At 36.2% G+C, this 19,391-nt stretch overlaps 1 protein-coding gene and 1 pseudogene across 5 annotated transcripts in view; one reads left to right on the top strand and one right to left on the bottom strand.

Moving 5' to 3' along the window:
• The window catches only part of ADAMTS19 (ADAM metallopeptidase with thrombospondin type 1 motif 19), a 241,930-nt gene that overhangs the window by 11,239 nt on the left and 211,300 nt on the right, over positions 1-19,391 (top strand). The window lies entirely within an intron of this gene.
• LOC111556968 lies at positions 11,837-11,932 on the bottom strand (annotated as a pseudogene).

Consider the following 19,391-nt stretch of genomic DNA (forward strand, 5'->3'; position numbering starts at 1 on the left):
TAAACTAAACTAAACTAAAATATAACAGAATAAAATACATAACCACTAACTGCAGTGAGCCTACGTCACTGACTCTTTGCTCACCCTTCTCGGTGCTCTCTTTCTTAAAGCCTGGTGTGCAGACAGCTTTATCAAAATCATGGTAGTGGGAGTGAGACTGAGGGAGTTGGGAATTCTCCATTTATATCAGAATCCCATACTGGGCCTCAAACTTAAGAAATGCATTTTAAAAGAATCCAAGGTAATTCTTGTGCAAGCTAGTATTTGAGGGCAGCCATTTGAATTTTAAGTGCTTTGAAAACTCCAGCACTCAGGATCTTTAATGACTAGATTTACATCCACCAAACTTTACACCCTAGGTGTCTTGAATGAATTTTAATACTCTTTGGTAGCTCTTATAGTGAACTTGGATACCTTCTGTCCTTCCCTTTAATATCCTCCTAGGAACCCACTCAGATGCCATTGAGCTGGAAAGGATTTTATGGATTTCAAATCGTTATTAAACAAGCTATAAATGTGAACTAGTTGGGAGGGGGTATAATGGGACCTTTATGCCAGGATGAATGTTTTCTTACTCTTTAGGTGAAAAAGTATACAGAACCTGAAACCTGTTTCCCATTCCAGAATTTGGAAGTCAACAAAGGCTAAATTACTACAAACTGTCATCAACAGTTTTCTGGGTAATCTAGCAGGACACTTACCCCACATGTTTTACAATACTTATTGTAATGAAATAAAGTTTATCAGCAACGAAGGAAGAAACATTCCTTCATACTGAAAGGGGCCTCCCTTGGTAGCAAGTTTAGATGTGGATACGTGAAGGCTGAGGGGCATTGTAGAGGAGTATTAGAAAATCATTGAGAAAATTATAAACTTTTTGTGAGGTTACCTACCCTAGAATCGCAATGTAGTGTGGTCAGGTTAAGAGGACCTTGGAGATGTGTAAGGATCAAAGGGTAAGCTATCTCAAATGGCAGAAATAAAATGACAAGTCTTATCTACTTGTTCACATTCTATGAATTGAGATGTCAAGAGTACTGTAAAACTCATTAGAATTTGCAGTCAAAACACATTAACCTGCTAAGAGGAATGGCCAGGCAGATAATTGTGTCCACTAATCTGATAGGTGCAAATGGTGTATTTTCCTTATTACTTGGCTTCGAATGTATATAAGTAACATGTGATAGCTACATTTTCATGATAAAAGTATTATATTATCAGCAAATATTTTAGTGTGCCCAGTTCATAGACAGGCAGGTCAGTTATTGAGCGAGGAACTTACCTATATAATTAGCATAGGGTCTTTGTGTTGTTTGCTGACTCTGGTTGTATGCTTGCAGATACAATAAATAGCGTTTCAATATTTTATAATAAGAAAATAGAAAGTTTGAGCCATTTATTATGGAACTAACAGTTATGCATAAATATAACTAACAAAGTATAATGTCTGAGTGATTCACTGTGGAGATATCTGTTAATAAATTGAATTTAGTGTCCTGTTTTATCTACTAATGTAGATACTTCCTGTGTCTCTGTAGATCTCCATCCAATTAGAATTTTGTCAGTTCAAAATATGTGGTTCTAATTAGTAATGTTTTAAAAAGTATTGAATTGGTATCTTTCTTTAAAATTTATTTACTTTGAGAGAGAGCACATGCATGCATGCACAAGTCGAGGAGAGACAGAGAGGGAGAGAGAGAATCCCAAGCAGGCTCCATGCTGTCAGTGCAAATTGTGATGAGGGGATCCATTCCACAAATCTGTGAGATTGTAACCTGAGCCAAAATTAAGAGCAGGGCACTTAACCGACTGAGCTACCCAGACACCTACAATCAGTGTCTAGGTTGGAAGTTCCTATGTAAGAATTTTTCTAAGTAGAATCTAATTGTTTGTCATTAGTGAGATAGACTCATGAATGTGCCAAGCTGATTTTTCTAGGGTAAATCCTTATTTGTAATGTAACGTAAAGGACATTGTGAATGTTTTTTTTCTCCTATTTTTTTTCTGGCATGACTTATAGACCCTCAAATTCATTCAAATGTACAATGTAGTGACTTCAAGTACATTCACAGAATTGTGCAGCCATCACTGCTCTCCATTTTAGAACATTTCCATCACCTCTTTCACTCCTACACATTTGTGGTCACTCTGTTCCTACCCCCAGTCTCAGGCAACCACTAATCTAATTTCTGTTTCAATACATTGCCTTTACATTTCATATACATGAAAACATATAAAATTCAGTCTTGTGTCTAACTTATTAAACTTTGTGTAATGTTTGTGAAGCTTATCTGTGTGGTCTCATGAATCAGTAGTTCATTTTTTTTTTCTTGCTGAATAATAAGCCATTGTTGATATAACACCGCATTTTGTTTATCTGTTCATAAGTTGTGGACATTTGGATTGTTTCCACTCTTTCACTATTATGAATAATAGTTAATATGAACAGTCATTGTGTAGATATATATATATATATATATACATATATATATATATATATGTGTGTGTGTGTGTGTGTGTGTGTGTGCATATATATATATTCATTCCCAAAGAAGACATCTAGGAGTGGAATTGCTAGGTCATATGGTAAATTTACATTTAATATTTTTGGAACTGGGCAAATTCTTTTAGAAAGTATTGCATCACTTTGCATTCCCATCAGCAACGTATTAGGATTCCAGTTTCTCCACATCCTTAACAACACTTATTATTGTCTGTTTATGATTATAACTAATCATGTGGCTCCACAGTGGGATCTTTTTGTGGTTTTGATTTGCATTTATCTGGTGCCAATGTTGAGTATCTTTTCATGTGCTGTCCTGTAGCCATTCATACATCATCTTTGGTGAAATGTTTACTCTGATCTTTTGAGTATTTTAAATTAGATTTTTAAAAAATCTTTCTAGTATTTGGTTTTAAGAGTTCTTTATATACTTGGGTATAAATCTTTTGTCAGACATATGATTTGCTAATGTTTTCTTCCAGTCTGTGTGTTTCTGATCAGTTTTTTAATGGTGTCTTCTAAAGCTAATCTTTATACATTTTGAAAAAAAAATCCAGTATCATGTTTTTCTTCATCAAATGTACTTTGGCTTTGGTGTCTAATAACTCTGTGTCTAACTCAAAGTTGCCTAGTCTTTCTCCCATAGCTTGCTTAGGTGTTCTTCCATACTTTTGGTTTTCATATTTAGGTCTGTGACTTACTTTGAGTTAGTTTTTCTGTATGGTGTGAGGTCAGGGGTTCAAATGAATCTCTTTCCGTGTATATATCCAATTTTCTCTCCACACCATTTACTGGAAAGATTATTCTTTTCTCATGAAATGCCATAGGAAATTTTGTCAAAAGTCAACCATAAATGCAAGTTTACATTTGAATTGTTAATACTGTTTGTTATATATATGTTTATCCTTATCTCTCTCTCTCTTTCTCTCTATCAATGTTTATTCTTATGTCAATACCATACAGTCTTGATTTATGTAACTTTATAATATGTTTTGAATTTGGAAACTTTAAGTTTGATTTCTTTTTAAAAAATGTTTTGCCTATTCTCCATCCTTTGCATTTCTATACAAATTTTAGCATGAGATTGTAATTTGTCAATGTAGAGTCTGCTGGATCTTTGATAGGAATTGTATTTAAAGATCGATTTGGGGAGCATTTCCATCTTAAACAACACAAAAGTTTTTTTGCTATCTGGAAATTATTATTATGAGAACAATCATTAGGGGAGGTTTTTGAACACCACGTTGACTGATAAAGAACAGAATTAGCTACTGATAGCCCATATTATAGTGCACAATATTTAAAATTAATAAGGATTGATGGGAGCAAGGAAAGCCAGTCATTTGGAGTTATACAAGTAGGGTATACAAAATAGAAGATTTTACAGTTCATGTCTTTGGACGAGTAGGGTGTGAATCTAGGTATCATACTCCAGGACTGCTTCCTATATTCCACTGCTGTGAAAAAGACAAAAGTTGTTAGGGTCAGGGTTCAAATAAACAAATAAATCCAAACAAACCTACAAAATCTAAACCATCCTTTTCAGGAAGTAGGTTTTAGTCACAAACAGAGTTATTCCCTAAATGTAAACTTATATCCAAAATATTGTATGTTTATTTAAACAGAGCCAAGATTTCCAGTATACGGCCTTTTATTAAAAACCAAATCAGTATGCTTTCTCTGATAATCTGAGTGTAGACAGATGTCTTCCAGCTATAGGAATCATGAGTGAGAAAATGTTAGGATAATAAAGGCCCTTAGATAATGTATTTGTCATTAATTTAATAATGATGTAAAAAAGCCTAGGAAAAGATAGAAATACTATATTTAGTTAATTCCAATAGATAATTTTTCACATTTTAGCAGCTGTCACATAGGGGTGTATCAGAAAACTGACAGCATCTTAAAATTGATGAAATTTAATATGAAAGCAAATGTGGACTTGGGGGCATTTTAGGAAGTGAAGATTTATGAATGTCTAGTTGCAGCAGTTTTCCAGAAGAAAAACTGGCTCATGAAATAAAAGGTAATGATATCCAAATAGTTATATTTAAATCTTTGCTGTTGAATAATAATGTAGGGAGATGTACATAGGAAATCTTTACGGTGTTTTTTTAATGTGCTTAAATTTCCTCTGCTTAATTTGACTATGTATCAGGATTAAACCAAATTTTCATCCATGTAAACCTTAAATCTTAGCTTTAAGGAATACAATGATGGCCCAAGAATTCTGGTGGAATAGATGCTTTGGAGTGGCCAGTGGAAAATGGACAAGACATATTTACAAATACCACTTGAAATCTGGGTCCAAATTTAAGCTGGTAGAATGGTAAATTAAAGAAATATGTTTGCCTACTAATTTAATTCCCATGATTGCTTATTTTGCATTTTCAGTTCTTTCTCCTTGTCAGGCGTCAAGAGTTTACATAATCTGTGTGAATTGACACAACCTTCCTTGGAGGGAGGGAGAGTCATGAAGGGGGTCAGTGGCTGGAAAGATGAAAGAGGAGAAGCAAACCCACCAGTGCATATTTAGAGTGTGTTTTAAGCTTAAGAATGTGGAAACCCGTTATTTCTATTTGAAATGCTTTTGGAATAACATGCTAAAGCATCCCCGGGGACAGTCCAGTGCTGCACATTAATATGGTTTAAGAGAGCTCCAAAGTATTTGCCTATAGTTAGCTCAGTTGTAGTATTTTAGTAAGTGTTCTAATAACTTGGCTGCTCTTGCCCTTGGCTGTGGAGTCTCCACAAGTGTACAGTGTCCAATTTTTGGGTGCGTGGTCACATGGTCTTACGTGTTTTGAACCTATTAATAACTCACCATAGGCTTGTAAGAGAATACATCAGACTCTATATTGGAACTGCATAATCAACTGTCTGCTTAATCCTTCTCTCATTTCTTTCCATTACCTATTCGTCCAGAAGATACACATTCAGTTGTGTTCAGTGCTTATATACCCTCCTACTCCTGTAATTCTGAAATGGATTTTATAATAAATTGATCTTGGAGACTTCAAAAGTATACAATGTAAGTGGAAGAGAAAACAATGGAAGACCACCAGAGTGTTGTAAATGGTTTTTACTGTGATAATAACATAGGTTTTTATAGTACTTTACAGTTTATAAACTGTATTTACAAAATTGTTTTTTTTTTATTTATTTTGAGAGAAAGAGAGAGCATGCATGCGTGCAAGCAGGGGAGGTGCAAAGGGAGAGAGAATCCCAAGCACGCTCCAGTGAGGAGCCCAGTGTGGGACTCAATCTCACTAACTGAACCCTGAGATCACAGCCTGAACCAAAATCAAGAGTTGGATGCTTAACTGACTATGCCACCCAGGCGCCCCTACAAAATCTTTTGATTGTGGTATGTGTACACATTTTTAGAAAAGAAGTGACCTGCTAAAACAAATGCATATGTGTGAATAGCTTTTTGTGCTAGGGCAGTGGTATATAAGAAACATATCCGCGAGAAATGGAAGACGTACTGGACTTTTCCACTAATCCTACCTACTAGGGCAGTAAACAAGTGTTGCCTCCGTCTTTTTTTTTTTTTTATCAAATCAATCAAGAAAAATCAGTGAATAGAATTCTGTTTGCATCAGTTTTTAGAAAGAAAGAGCTGAGGCCCAGTATATCATAGCTGTACTTACTGAACACTACTATATGCTATACTCATAAGCATCCTGCCATAGGTATGGCTGATTTCATAGAAACCCACTGAGATACATACTCTCACGTGATTTTATAGATAAGGATGCTGAAGCTCATGGATATTGTGTAAATCATGCACATCAGGCAGCTGGTAAGGCTGGGAGGTGAAATTCAAAGTCACATCTCTTTGTGTTTGTGTTTGTGTGTGTGTGTGTGTGATGAAATTATTTTGTAGCTTCTGTTTTATTTATCAGAGGCATGTAACATTCACATTGTTTTAATTCTTTGATCCAAGGTATAGGGTGGAGATTGACATGGAGGAGATATAAAAATAGAATTTGATGTGGTAGAAATGACTGATTTTTATTCTTATTATTTTAAAAAAAATTTTTAATGTTTATTTATTTTTGAGAAGAGGGAAACAGAGCATGAGTGGGGGAGGAGAGAGAAAGAGGGAGACACAGAATCTGAAACAGGCTCCAGGCTCTGAGCTGTCAGCACAGAGCCTGATGCGGGGCTCGAACTCACGGACTGCAGGATCATGACCTGAGCTGAAGTGGGATGCTTAACTGACTGAGCCACCCAGGCGCCCCTATTTTTATTATTTTTTAAAAATTATTTTTAGAGAGAGAGAGTGTGTGAGCAGGGGAGAGGGGCAGAGGGAGAGAGAGAGAAAATCTCGAGCAGGCTCTGTGCTCAGTGCAGAGACCAACGTAGGGCTTGATCTCACGACTCTGGCATCATGACCTGAGCTGATATCAAGAGTCAGATGCTCAACCCACCTGAGGCACTCTGGTGCCCCACAAATTACTGATTTTTAATGCAACCTGTCTTTCCTTTCTCCTAGTTGCTCTCTTATAGTAGTATTCTTAAAAAAACTAAAGCAAGAAATTAGCACACAGTAGAGGGATTTTCTTTAAAATATGCCTGACAGAGTCCAATACCATAAATACTCCTGGAAGCAAAGAATTCATTAATTTCACTTGCCAGTTTCATTGTTGGAAAATGCAGTTGGAAAATCCTGGCATATCTTGGAAATAATCTTGGTTTTGTTCTTTGGAATACACAGAATGCTGTATCTCTCTTGTGACAGTTGGCAATGACCGTGACAATAGCTACAAATTGAATGATAATTTATGAATCAGTTGGGTTTGGGGCCCTCTACCTTGAGGTGTCTAATAGTTACATGATTCATATTTACAGTAATTCTATCAGGAAGGTGTTACTACACCCATTTTGTTGATCAAGAAGTTGTGTAATATCCCTGAGGTCGTCAAGGAAGCAAGCTTGGAATCAAATCCAGGTCTGCCTGATTTGAAAGCTAGTACTCTTCATGTAAGTGGTTTGAAGACTGAGCTGTGCAGAACTCTAAAGTTTTGAAGTGTCATTTCAGAAATGGCCATGTTTCAGGTTTTGGAGTGAAGGGAAATGAAGGGAGTGTGAAGCTAGAAGGTGAGCTCCAGGCTCTTCTAACTTGGGTGCCGTCTGCTCCATTGTTCTCTGTTTAATAGCATGTCATTTTCAAAGAATATTTGGTTTGAAAGGTGTCCCAGGTGGAATAAAAAAGTTTTATTGGAACGCCTGGAACTTTGACTTCCAGCCATCATGAAATGGGAACTACAACATCAGGCAAACTATGTGAAATAATGGTTTTTCAGGCATTGGACAAAGGGTAGCGTGTGGCAGTAATCCCTGAGAGAAAAGAAACCAATGAGCAATCTGTGTGTATGTCCCAGTTAGCAGCCTGAGAGAGGAAAAAATAGAGCCCAGTATTCTTACTGAATTAAAGAGACAAGGTTGGGATTTGAGAGAGGCTGAGGAAACCAGAATTTGCTGAAGTACCAGAGAGGGAGCAGTGCATTTAGGGAGGCCTCATAATGTGCAGAAGGTTCTTCTGGAGTCTTTGGTTGTGGGACATTCTACTCTCCCACCCCAGAACACACATTATTTTTCCATTGCACACAGGGCTATACTTCAATGTAATACCTTATTCTTGGCCATAAAGTAATTCACTGTGAAGTTAAGGGCAGTGAAATAATGCAAAGTAAGTTTTCTTAGTCCAATAAAACTCAAATAGAAATCAATAAGGGAAAGGTCTTTGAAAAATCCTCAAATATTTGGAAATGAAACAATACACTTTTAGGTAACATAGGGGTCAAGGAATAATTCGCAAATTAGAAATCATTGGGAGGTGAATGAAAATGGAATACAACATATCATGATTTGTGGAATGCAGTGAAAGTGGTGCATAGAGGAAATATTTGCATCATGTACGTAGAAAAAAAATCTCAAATCAACGATCTAGGTATATTCTTGAAGAAATTAAAGGTGAAATAAGGTGAAATAAAAATAAGAGCTGATATCATTGAAGAAGAGACTGGAACAGTAAGAGGGAAAATTAATCAAATCAAAGTCGGTGCATTAAAAAAATAAAAATAATTGATAAACCCCCATTTGTCAAGGAAAAAAGATTAAAACACAAATTTTTCCAGGCGTCTGGGTGGTTCAGTCAGTTAAGTGTTCGACTCTTAATTTTGGCTCGGGTCACGATCTCAGGGTTTGTGAATTCGAGCCCCACATCAGTCTCCATGCTGACAGCACGGAGCCTGCTTGGGATTCTCTCTCTCCTCCCCAGCTTGTTTTCTCATTCTCTCTCTCAAAAGAAATAAATAAACGTAAAAAAAATACAAATTTTTCTTCCCACAAGAAAGATTAGTAAATCTGAACAGCATTATTTCTAATGAGAAATTGAATTTGTAGTTAAAAACTCTACCGAGGCAAAATCGGCTCACCTCATGATTTCTATCCAACATTTAAGAGGCTTCAATCATCCAGACACCCTTTTTAGGAGTCAATTTGAATTTTCCCCTCACCTTTTTTGCTTTTCTGTTCCCTGTACGTGGAATGGAAGATACTACATGTGGAGTATTTTGTTCCCTTTTTTTCTCCAGATGACGAGAGTCTGGTAGCTCTTTAGGTTCTTAATTCCCAAAGAGCACGAGGGATCCAAAAAAATTCCATCATATTATACATATATTTGCAAATTTTTGGTTAAGTGCTGCTCTAAACACTTGTTTACATTGCAACAGAACTTGGGAGAATGGAAAACTATTCTTGGTGATACTCCATGACATCACTGTAATTGTCCAGTACTGTCTACATCATCCTCTCCCACTAATTACCAACCTTTTATTACGTTTCTGGAGGTCACACCATCACCATTTGCTGTGTACCCTGGCAAATTTTTCATCAGTTATTTTTGTGTTGAGATTTTCTAAATGAGTTTTTATAAAAACATTATCCTTTCAGGAAAATTCCATTCTTCCTTTATTAATTTTTTAATGTTTATTTATATTTGGGGCGGGAGGGGCAGAGAGAGAGAGGGAGATACAGAATCTGAAGCAGATTCCAAGCTCTGAGCTGTCAGCACAGAGCCCAAGGCAGGTGTCGAACTCAGGAGCGGTGAAATCATTCTTGAGCCAAAGCTGGATGCTTAACCGACTGAGCCATCCAGCGTCCCAGGAAAATTCCATTCTTAGGATTTTCTTTGAGAGTGTACATAGGGCCATAGGTAAATAACATTTATGGTATTTTCATACACTTAGATTGGCTTATATAATATAAATGGGATTACATAGTCTATGTCTTCTCTAAATTTTTACTTATTAATTGAATGGTAAGAGATTTTTATTCAATTGGGATAGTAATATTTTATTAGTTATATACATTACAAATCTCTTCTTGAAGTTTATAGCATTGAAATCATTTCATGCCATGTATGTAAATCTTTTTTTAAACAACTATATAACATTCCATAATATGAGAGGCCAATTATTTTAACTGCTAATATAACTTCTTAGTTAAGAGTTCTATCATCTATTATCTTTTACTTTGGATATTTAATCCCTCTGACATTCTGCTTCATATTTAAAACAAGGAAACATACTTCCTATTTTATATGGTTGTATTTGAGATTAGAGAATCATGCAAATAAATTACTTCCAGAGCAGGATTTTTCAACCTCACCACTAATGACATTTTGGGTAGGATTCTTGTTGTGGGGGGCTGTTTTGTGCATTGTAGGTTGCTTAATAGCATCTTTGGCCTCTACCCCCTAGATGCCCCGTCAGGAGAGGCAAAAATGTCTAGACATTGCCAGATTCTGCAATGTCCCTCCCTGGAGTGGGGGACACAAATACATCCACTGAGAAAATCACCGTTGTAGAGAAGTGGTATCAAGTCCGCTTCATGAAGCTGGACATATACACAGCAAAGTTCTCTGGAATGATCTCTGCATGGACTACTTTGTGGGTGGCCCTTGCTGCAATTGCGCCTGTTAGTGGCCATTGAGAAAGCTTGCCAGGCTTTTATGTTGGTGCCATTTTTGCACTGACACAAATAACAATGATTTCACAATACCACAATAGGTTACATAGATCACTGTGTACCTATATGAGCATATCTACCAGAGATATTCCTAGAGATGTTATCTTTGAGGGGAGAGGCAACACAGGGCTTGCAGTATTGAAATGTTGATACATTCTGCTAAATCATCTTCCAAAAATGCTAGACCAGTTTACACTGTCATCTATTGTACCTAAAAACACCCTTTTCGCCTAAATGTCCATCAACTGATGAATGGATAAAGAAATTGTGGTTTATATACACAATGGAGTACTATGTGGCAATGAGAAAGCATGAAATATGGCCATCCGTAGCAACGTGGATGGAACTGGAGAGTGTGATGCTAAGTGAAATAAGCCATACAGAGAAAGACAGATACCACATGTTTTCACTCTTAGGTGGATCCTGAGAAACTTAACAGAAGTCCATGGGGGAGGGGAAGAAAAAAAAAAGAGGTTAGAGAGGGAGAGAGCCAAAGCATAAGAGACTCTTAAAAACTGAGAACAAACTGTGGGTTGATGGGGGGAGGGAGGTTGATGAGGTGATGGGCATTGAAGAGGGCATCTTTTGGAATGAGCACTGGGTGTCATATGGAAACTAATTTGACAATAAATTTCATATAATAAAAAAATAAAATAAATTCAAATAAAGTAAAATTGAGTAAAAAAAAAGAGCACCCTTTTCCTCATATCCTCATCCATAGTGAATATTAACATTCTCTTTATATGAAAGCATACTTTATGAATTTTTAATGTTTTTTTCCCTAACTTACCTTATGTGGTTTACATGCACATAATCATTGCCCATTAATCTTTTTGTCATTAAAAGCTACACCTAAGTCTCCAATTACACAACTATTCAAGGGAACAGAAAAGCACAGAGATTAAATACAGCTAATACCCAGGTTTCATGAATGTTAAAATTTTGCCATTGTTGCCTAAGACTTTGGACATTTTTCACGTAGTATTGAACCCCTCATGGTACTCTTCCACAACCATTTTCTTTTCGAGGTCCTCAGATGTAACCACTGTTTTCAAATTTGTATACGTATTTTCTATCCATACTTTAATAATTGTATTAAGTAGGTATGCATCCATAAAAATGTATAATAGCATTGTTTTCTATTATAAAAATTTGCAAAAAATGGAATGATACTGCACACATCTTTCTAGAACTTAGGTTTTTATAATCGTACTTATACGTGTTTAATATACATAGTAATACGTAAAAACACGTATTTATATCGTATTTTTGAGTTTTTTAATTTAATTTTTTAAAAATCTGGAATGCTTCATGAGTTTGCGTGTTAGCCTTGTGCCAGTCTTCTCTGTGTTGATCCAATTTTAGTGTGTATGCTGCTGAAGCGAGCACGTCTTGTCCACCCTTTAAACTGTAATGTTTGTCTGTATGCAGTATAGTTTATCCATTCTCCAATTGATAAATATTCATTCGCCTCCCCCTCCCCTTTTGTTTTTATATTTTGGAGTTATAAGCACTATAATAATGATCATCTTTTCGTGAGTTTGGTGTGCAAATGTGTGAGAATTTCTCTTGAGTGTGTACCTATCAGTAATATGTTGGCTTAGAAGATACACATCTTCATGTTTATTATATATTATCAAATCGTTCTTCATGGTGATTATAATACTTCTTCCTCTTGCCAGCTGTGTATTTTCCCACATCCATAGCAACAAACTCCTGGTATTGTCAGACTGTTATTTTTTCTTGTAATATTTACTCACATTTTGGTAATTGGTAGAACAAATAGAAAAATTTGTTTTTAAAAATGGGAAAACTAAGAAATGCCACAACCCACTTTTTTTAACTGGCACTTGCGAAAATTTTATATTTAATAGACATAGAACAGTAATCAAGCTAGATCATAAGTGAGGCTGTTAAAGTCTTCTCAGCAAATTTCAAATAACTGAAAACTTAATTGATGTGTTCTCTGGCAGCAGTGGAATTAATGGAAATCAGATGCAAAATAATACCTCAAAATTAGTATAAAATTGTAAGTAAGACAGTATATTACCAAATAATGCATAGATCAAAGAAAAACTCACAAGGGAACTTAAAAAATATTTTGAAATGAATGAAAATGAGAATACCATATCAAAATATATGGGATACAGCTAGGTAGTACTTATGGGAAAAGTTCTGTCATTAAATACTCATGTCAGGAAATAAGATAGGAAAAGAAGAGCAAATTAAACCCAAAATGCATAGGAGAAAGGAAATAATATATTTAAGAACAGAAATCATTGAAGTTAAATAAAGCAGAAAAAGTGGAGAAAAAATTTCTGGAAAGAACGATAAAATTGCTATCGATCAATGTAAAAGAAAATGCAAATTATCAATATTAGGAATAAAAGGGAGACTCACAAAAGTTTCTTTGGAAATAAAATTATAATTATAATAAGGAAATATTATAAACCACTTCATGTCTAGAAAGTTTACAACATTACATGAAAGGGGCAGATCTTTGGAAGATACGTATTAACTGACTTAAAAAACAATGCAGAACCAGGGTGCCTGGGTGGCTCAGTCAGTTGAGTGTCCAACTTTAGCTCAGGTCATGGTCTGTCAGTTCATGAGTTCAAGCCCCATGTTGGGCTCTGGGCTGACAGCTTAGAGCCTGGAGCCTGCTTCAGATTCTGTGTCTCCCTCTTTCTCTGTCCCCTCAACCACTCACGCTCTGTCTCTGTCTCTCTCTCTCTCAAAAAAAAATAAACACTAAAGAAATTAAAAAACAAAACAAAACAGTGAAGAACCTCTGTGAGGCCCCTAAATATAGTTTAATTGAACTTGTAGTTAAAATTTTTCCCACAAAGAAAATTCCAGGTCCAAAGGCCTTCATTAGTTAATGTCATCAACCATCTAAAGATGAAATACTACAGATTATTTCAAGTAATTTGAAGGGACACAGCACTTACTGATACTTTTATGGGGCCAGCATTATCCGATATCAAAAACAGATAAAGATAATGTAAAGAAAAAAACCTACTGTGGAATCCAACAGAAACATAGACAGTAAAATTCTTACCAAATATGAACAGATCAAAGCCAGCAATATATGAAAGGATAATACGTCATGACCAGAAAGAGTTTATCCCAAGAATGCAAGGATAGCTTAACCTTAAAAATATCTATCAGTGTCATTTACTGTATGAAACAAATGAAAGAGAAAAACTATACAATAATGCCAGTAAATGCAGAAAAATAATTTAGCAAAATTCAACATTAATTTATGGTAAAAGTGCTCAGCAAGCTAAGACTAAATTGTACCTACCAAAAGCATTTAATGCACATCTACAAAAGAACCCCCAAAAAACAAAACCCATGTTTGACATTATTTTTAAACGTAGAAGACTGTATATTATCAGCAATAACACAGGAATGCCCATTTTGACCGCTTGTTTTTAAGATTGCACTGGAGATCTTAACCAGTACTATAAGCAAAAGTAAATAAACTAAAAAATTAAAGACATGTGCATAGAACAGGAAAAGGTAGAATTGTCATTATTTGTAGACAATGTGATCCCATACGTGGAAAATCCTACGAAGCTGTGCAATACCTACTCAAACTAAAAAGTGAGTCTAGAAGGGTCACAAAATGTAATGCCAATTTACAATAAATGAGTGTGTGTGTGTGTGTGTGAGAGAGAGAGAGAGAGAGAGAGAGAGAGAGAGAGAAAGGGAAGGAGGGAGGGAGGAGGGAGGAAAGGAAGCAAGGAAGGAGAAGAAGATATCAGTTCTTTTCTCCTTTGCCTCTAGCATTGTCTTGCTCACCCCTGTCGGGTCCAAATATTATTTAGCTTACTACACATGCAACTTGAATGCGATAGTCTTTCCCATATAGTCATTACTGATCAGAATAAAGTTGAGGCAACTACAACTTCTTTCTTAGATATCTATACAACCTCTGCTTGATCGTTTTCTTTTTTCAGAGGTATAGTTGGGCCGTGCCAACCTGCAGAGAAAAATTTGAGTCAGGACTTACAAAGCTAGATGGTACTTTTTCAACATACGATGTTATTTATTATATAAATAAAAGTGTATTTCAACAATAAAGTTAGTCTTACCATTTTAAAGCTCTATAAATAAAATTGCTTAAAAACTCACTCTGTAGTAGGTAAGTATTAAGTATTTCTATTTTATGGCCTTTGAGGTCTGCTTTTTTTTTTATTTAAAATTTTTTTTTTTCAACGTTTATTTTTGGGACAGAGAGAGAGATAGCATGAACGGGGTTGGGGCAGAGAGAGAGGGAGACACAGAATCGGAAACAGGCTCCAGGCTCTGAGCCATCAGCCCAGAGCCCGACGCGGGGCTCGAACTCACAGACCGCGAGATCGTGGCCTGGCTGAAGTCGGATGCTTAACAGACTGCGCCACCCAGGCGCCCATGAGGTCTGCTTTTAAATTTACTAAAAGTCTGTCTTATAGTAACTGTGTATATATATATATGTACATATATATACAGTTTATAATCACATAGGACAGATCCAGCTCACCATCTTGCCTAGTGTCTTGATCCAGTTGTAAATGGACAGATTTCTATTCAGGGATAATATATGTGTGTGTGTGTGTGTGTGTGTGTGTGTGTGTGTGTGTGTATAATGATATATAAACATATATCATACAATTAGCATATATATTAACTAATATAACAATTTTAAAGTTTTGCATTTTTCTTCTTTTTATGTATGTGGAATAATAAATACGTTTATCCTTTCTCTTGGTACTTGTACTGAATTCCAGACGTTTTCTAGATGAACTTATTCAGTTTGAAATAATTAATCTCAGTTTGTCTGCAAGGGTGGTCTGCGTTCTTACTAATTAAGAGTGTAATTCATTAAACCATGTGTCTTTATCTCTTTAAAGCAATTTACTCTGACATATACTGAGTTAAAACTGTAATTCATATGTATTCTTTGGGTAGTTGTTGAATCAAACCTGAAGGGATTCATACCCATATATGGATTTGAAGTCTACATGTTGGATAAGTTGAATAAATAATAAGTCACAGATAAATTGCAAGACCAAAAGAAAGCATGAGGCAATGTTGTAACTCTGTATTGTGTGGGTGGTGTGATTTTCAGGCCTCTGGTTTTATTTACTTTCTGTTAGAGATCCTTTTAACAGGCCTAGCAAAGGAAATATACCAGGCTTTTATGTTGAATTGAAAATCGTAATTATCTAGAGATAAAGTACTTGAGACTCTGTAAGGTAGAGCACAGGAATAGTTCACTTTTTATAGAGATTTATAGTTGGGTGAAGTGCTTTCATGTATATCCTTTCATTTAATGGACAGGAAATGGTTATTTGTAAGATAGAAGAGAGTTGCTTCAATTTCACTCTTAATGTTGCCTTTGTCCTGGCTAAGCTTTATACAGACACTCACACCCATTTTTATCTGCCAGACATCAGCCCAGCAACTAAGGCTGAAAAGTGAACCAAGTTTGGCATGAGTGTTCTTTAAATCAATGAGTGGCGTTGAAGGAAGTTAATCCAGAGTATAGAATACATTAAAAAATGTTACAAAGCCTCCGTAGTAGTCCTTAGTAGTCCGTGAAGATCAGGCTCTTAATGTTACAATTGAGACTTTAGCTTCATTTCATAGTTTTGGTTTACTACCCAAATCGGTAGATAATAATTCTGATGTCATTATCACTTAAGGGCTAGCATGTATTGAGTGACTATTATGAAAAGTCAAGTGCAATTTATATGCTTAATTAGAGCAATTGGTGGGTCTTCTCATCTGAAAACTTATTACCAGAAGAAAAAGAAAAGGTGGTGTGGCAGAAAGGAGAGGAAACTGCATCTTGAATTCTCTTTTCTGTACTGTTCCTTGGGTTCATCTCTCTCTGACTGGAAAGGTGTTAGTCTATAAGGTCCTGTTGGTAACCAAGGTGATCTTATCTCAGTAGCATGTGGTGGGACGCTCAATGAAGTCACTGTGAAGAAGCCCATTTCCAAACCTACTGGCGTATGGCAGCTTCAGTTTTCAAACAGAACTGCAAGGCACTTAAGCTTTACTTTTTTTTTTTTTTTAATTCAGTGATCTCAAAGCTTCCATTTTATCTTTTATGAGATTTTTTTCAGGACCATTGGCTCATAGTGCTCTGGGTGGATGAACAGTTCAGTTATAATTCCCTGAGACTGTTTTCATATCTTCTAGGAAGCATATTTTGAGTTATGCAGATGCCTTGGAAGCGTCCACCTTCTGTGATGGGGGGTCTGGTACTATTATTTAGAATAGTTCATAGTGTTTGTTTTGAACATTGCAGCTGGTGAGAATTTTTTACAGGTTAAATTGTTAATTTCTCAGGAGCCATGATCAACAGATCTCAGTACTTTTTCTCTAACAATGAGAAAAATAAGAACCAGTGAAGTTATATTACTTGCTTAAGCTGACACAGGTTCCATCTGATGGAGCAGATACGGAGTTTGGCCTTTCAGTCCACATCTTCTGCTTTTTCCTTTACGATTAAGGTTTGTTCTAGATAGGTTGAATTATATAAAATTGTCAATACATGAATGTTTGATGTACAATAAAAAGCAATTTTATATGCTACAACTTAAAAAATATCCCAAACACCAAAAATCTCCATTTAGGAAAAGTTAATTACACATGCAGCTAAAACAGTAATTGTTTTGAAAGCCTAATACTTAATTTGCAGGGGAAAAAAAAACCTAAGTCATTACTAATTGCAATGGAATGCAAGAGCAAACACAGTAGCTTATGGAGCTCCTTGGCTCCTTTACATTAAGGACTCAGGAGGCAGGCTGCCATGTTTGAATCCAAGCCCCCCTATTACAATCCTACTGTGTGACCTTACATAACCACTCAGTGCCTCTGTATCGTCACCTTTTTTTTTTAATGTTTATTTTTGAGACAGAGGGAGAGTGCAAGTAGGGGAGGGGCAGAGAGCAGAGAGAGGGATACAGAGGATCCAAAGTGGGCTCTGTGCTGACAGCAGTGAGCCCGATGTGGGCTCAAACTCACGAACCATGAGATTTTGAGAATCTGAGCCAAAGTTGGGCGCGTAATCGACTGAGCTACCCAGGCGCCCTGTATCTTCACTTTTTAAGATTCAGTAAGTTACTTGAATGCCTCACTGTAAGGGCTTTAAATGTGTTTATTAAGTGAGATGGAAATGAGGAATGGAAAATATTTTGGTCAATGCATTGAATAGTCATCTAGACTTTTTAAAATGTTACCTATTAGATATTTTTTAATTAATTAAATAAAGGAGGAATATTAAGTTAGGTTAACATAAGAAGTAGTATACCCATGTGCGATTTGTTATCAATTTGTTTAAACAGATCTGAAAGAAAACGTATACATCTACCCCTTGCATTCCAGGAAATGTCTGTTGGTTGATTGAGCAGTTAAATGAAGTTTCTCACTAACATTCTTCCCCCCAAATTCCTTTCAAATTTTTAGTGCTAAAGTGGCCTCTAGGATCTGATTTCCAAAAGGGCTCTGACACTTCCCCATTCAAGTACAAATAAATGACACAGTGACTTCCCATGGCCAAGTGATCAAAGTAACTATAATGTACACACCCGCGGAGATGATGGGTTGATTTGCTTGTTTTCCGGTAACCTTCAATTTCCTATATGGCCTTCAAAAATTTCAGAAGAATGTGTAAGAAGCAGGAATGAAAAGAGAATGTGCATGGCTAGCCTGTTAGGGACTGTACTAAGTACTTTACAAGGTAAGAATAAATTCGTAATACTGAGTGAAAGGCACACAATTGAATGTGTGTGCTCAAATTTGTATGCTGAATGAAAGTGCTCAAATTCCTCTGTTGAGTCTACCAAATAAAAATAATTATTTTAAATAATTTATTTCTGGTTTGTGAAAGATAAAATAAGTACTGGCCACATGGAATTGAGGTCTCGGTAGGTAATGAGATAAAATCCATAACCCTTCCAGTAAATCCGTGCATTCTGATGTGTCATTTCATCCCAGGTTACTGACAGAATTCAGAGTCAACATTGAACCGCTGTGATTGTCTTTTAAAAACATGTATTTTATAACCATCTTATTCTTTTAGATTGACTCACATGGAGGTCATGCACGTTGTTGTCTAATTATGAGAAGCAATTTTTTTAAAACATTAAAAATTTTCTTTAATGTTTATTTATTTTTGAGAGAGAGAGAGAGCATGAATAGGGAAGGAACAGAGAGAGAGGGAGACTCACAATCCAAAGCAGGCTCCAGGCTCTGAGCTGTCAGCACAGAGCCTGACCCAGGGCTTGAACCCACGAATCACAAGATCATGACCTGAGCCGAAGTCGGACGCTTAACCGACTGAGCCACCCAGGTGCCCCCACTTTTCTTAAAAATTTAAAAAAATTTTTCATGTTTATTTATTTTTGAGAGAGAGGCAAACAGAGCATGAGTGGGGGAGAAACAGAGGGAGAGGGAGAATCTAAAGCAGGCTCCAGACTCCACGCTGTCAGCACGGAGCCCTATGAGAAGCAATTTCCACTGCCAGTCTTGAACTTGACCTCTCCCTTCTGCACATGTGCAGGTATTTCTTTTTGGTGAAACTCCCAAGACACTGAGTATGCACATTTTCATTTGAGAGATAGTGCAGAATTGCTCTCCCAAGTGTTCATAGCAACTAATCTACCACCAGGGCTGTTTCAGAGTACTTGTTATTCCAGTAACCTCTCAGCCCTTGATATGCTCTAGTTTTACATTTGACTGCCATGTAACAGTGCACTCATGCCTGTTTGTTGGAATTTTGAAAATTACTAACCATGGTTCCATACCTCTTTCTCTTTTTGTTTGTCTTCAGTGTAAAATATATATACCA

This window comes from Felis catus, chromosome A1 (assembly GCF_018350175.1).
Source record: "Felis catus isolate Fca126 chromosome A1, F.catus_Fca126_mat1.0, whole genome shotgun sequence".
NCBI classification, from domain to species: Eukaryota; Metazoa; Chordata; class Mammalia; order Carnivora; family Felidae; genus Felis; species Felis catus.